We start from the raw sequence: 3,079 nt of genomic DNA on the forward strand, positions 1-3,079 counted from the left end.
CCACCCGGCCCCACACGTCCTCCCCACCGGCCACACGTGCACACGCACGCACGCACCCACGCACACACACAGCGGGGTACTAACATGCACTGGTACACAAAGAACTGATTTTTACTACACTGACCACACATCCCCCCTCTGGAGTTACCTTGGTTCCTTCCCACGGTCTCTTCCCCACACACAGGACCCCACACAGTCACATCCCCCTCAGTCAATGACGAGCACACAGGTGCATGCGCGTGCACACACACACACACGCAAGAATATGCCCTCCTCTGCCTCTCTCTGACGCTCTCTTGGTCTCTCTCTGTGTCTGTCTCTCTCTCTCACACACACACACACACACACACACACACACACACACACACACACACACCTCCTTCCCAGATCCTCCCACACCAACCAAACACCTGATTCAGAGCCACGCACCCTGCCCTTTGCGGACCCCCTATCTGATCTATGACTTTCTCTCCAACCCACGCCCCAGCCCAGTCCCCCCGGCCTTCCCACCTCCTACTTTTAAGTCTTTCTCACTCTCTGCTTTGCTCTTCTTACCCCAAGGGCCTTGATCCAAGCTGGCACCACCGGCTGTGTTCAAAGGAAGCAGGAGCCCGACCAGGCCCCCCAGATCAAAGGACCAGCTGGTGTCTACACTGGCTGATGTCCTGGAGTCTGAGGTCCACGGTGGAGGAGGTGGAGGAGGAGGTAGACTCCCAGAGCCTCCACAATGTCCCGGGCAGGGAGGGTGGTCAGGGATGCAGGACACGGGTGAGGAATGGGCCACAGGTGTCCTGTCCACCCTTTCCTTTGTCTGAGCCCTAGATGTGCATACAGCAGTGCCCTTGGAGCTGCACACTAGCCCAAATGCGGGGCGAGGCCGGGGACCCCCCACTAGGCTGTGTGGGCAGAGGAAGGGCACAGTCCCTTCCAGTGTTGGGCCTGGCTACAGGGACCAGAGCCAGGGCATTGGAAGGACTGGGCAGTAGTGGGAGGTGCCAGGGTGGGTGAGGGTGGGCAGTGAAAACTAGGAGAGCCCTGTGCCAGAAGTTCGCAGACCCTGAAGTTCCGGGGGCTGTGTTCGACCTCACCTTGTGTCCTGCAGAGGGCAAGGCAGAAGATAACCCAGATACTCCAACTTAGGAATGGAGGAACAGGTGCTTCCTACATCCCAAGTCATCTCTCATCCACTCCTTCCCCAGGGCAAGGCTGCCCTCTGTGTGGAGTGCCCCCCACACGTGGGTCACTCTTCCCCTGACTTCTTCAGGCAGCCTCTCCTGACGTCTAACCACCAGCCTTCTTGTTACATCTTCAGCTACTTCTCTCACTCTCCCCTCTACACACCTGGGCTTGAACTGGGATCTGTTTTCTCCTCGTTGTTTCCTCCCACTGCCTGTTCCCCCCAGGTCCAAATTCAAGGTCAGTTGAGGGGTCCATGTGGAGAAGGTGTCTACTCCATTCCACCCACCCTTCCTGCTGCAACCCAGGAGGAGAAGGGTGTGACCTACCGGATCCCTGTAATGGAAAATCCCAACTGCAGGCCCGGAGGGGGCCGGTTATTTGGGGAGTTCAGAGCCTTGTGCCCTGAGAGTGGACTTGCTGAGGAGAGGTTGATAATCCCTCTGTGGGGAGTTCCCTCTGGGGTCAGAGAGGGACCAGCCCAATCAGCAGACACCTCAGGCCTCTGGCCCAAGGGCCCCAAGCCTGCCCTCCTCTCCTAACTTCCTTTCAAGCTTCCCAGCTAAGGCTCAGACCTGCCCCCTATCGGCTGGCTTCCCTCTACCAGGAGAACCCTGCCCTCTGAGTGCTCCCACGAGAAGGCAGGCGCAGGATCTTTTCTTCACTCTCTGCCCCTTCGGGCTCCCCGCTTCCTCCCTTTGCCCCCATTCTTTGGCTCTTTTAACAAACAAGCAGCAACACCACCTCTAGACCAGAGGGTCCTTTCCTGGCTATCTCCTCTACTGCTGTTTCTGGCTGGTGTCAGGTTCCAGACCCCCATCCTGCCAGAGGTGAGGGCCCACCTCTCTCCCCAGGCACTTCCTCAGTTTCTCCCATGCTTCCCTGAAGAGCGGCCCCTTGTCTACTACCCTCCATCCTGCCGGCTGCAGACTTGCCTTCCCTTCCCCACCAGAAGAAGGAAGCTTGTAGCCCTCCTTTCTAGTTCACAGGTCTGGTACTTGTTAAGATATTGATCTCCATACATCTCTTAGAAGCTCTGAATTTGCCTCTTTTGGGGCTTCTCCCCACGCACCCACAAACCCCAGGCACAATTTCAGCCTAGAGCTCCTCAACTAAGGGAGTGGCGTGTCCTGCCTGTAACAAAGGTGAACGAAACCCAGAGATGTTATCTGGGAAGCCTGCTGGGCTGTCTCCTCTGTGCCCAGCCTGTCCCTCCGCCAGCCACCTCCCAGGCCCCAGGAGTCTTGATTCTCAAACTTTGGAGAGGCTACATCTGGAGGGCTTGGGAGACCCTCTCCCCTCCATCTCCAAGCAGACTTCATGCTGCTCCTTGAGCTGCCTTTGACTCTCACCAGGGGCCCCCTCATACACAAGGGCTGGTCTGGGGTTCCACCACTACCTTTTCCTGGCTTCGGTATCCCCACCACCTCTACAGTTGGAAGGAACAGTCTCTGCTTCTTTCTCTGGGAGGTTGGATGTAGACTCAGGAGACCCAGATTCTGACTCTGTTTTATCAGCTCAAATTGTTCAATCTCCCTGGGCCTCAGTTTCCCCATCAGGAAAACAAGAAGAAGGGTCTGATCTCATGGCATCTGGCCTCCGGGATGCTGAGGGGACTGCACCCCCTCCGCCTGTCCCTAAGGGGCATGTTCCCAACCCGGCACGGCCTCTCCCTGCTCTCAGCAGCGGTGGCCCCAGGCCAGGGCTTGGAGGGTGAGGGGAGCCCAGGGGGAGCACTCAGCGGGACAAACGGACCTTCCACAGGCCAGTTGCTTAAGGGGCGGGAGGGGAGGAGTCCTCAGAGATCCTGTTTCAACAAACGTTTCTTTCCCGAGAAGGGGAAGGCGGGGGGAGAGGGGGAGAGGGACCTATTTAAAGCTCCCCTGTTGCTCACTGTCTCTGT

This window comes from Balaenoptera musculus, chromosome 1 (genome assembly GCF_009873245.2).
Source record: "Balaenoptera musculus isolate JJ_BM4_2016_0621 chromosome 1, mBalMus1.pri.v3, whole genome shotgun sequence".
NCBI lineage: Eukaryota > Metazoa > Chordata > Mammalia > Artiodactyla > Balaenopteridae > Balaenoptera > Balaenoptera musculus.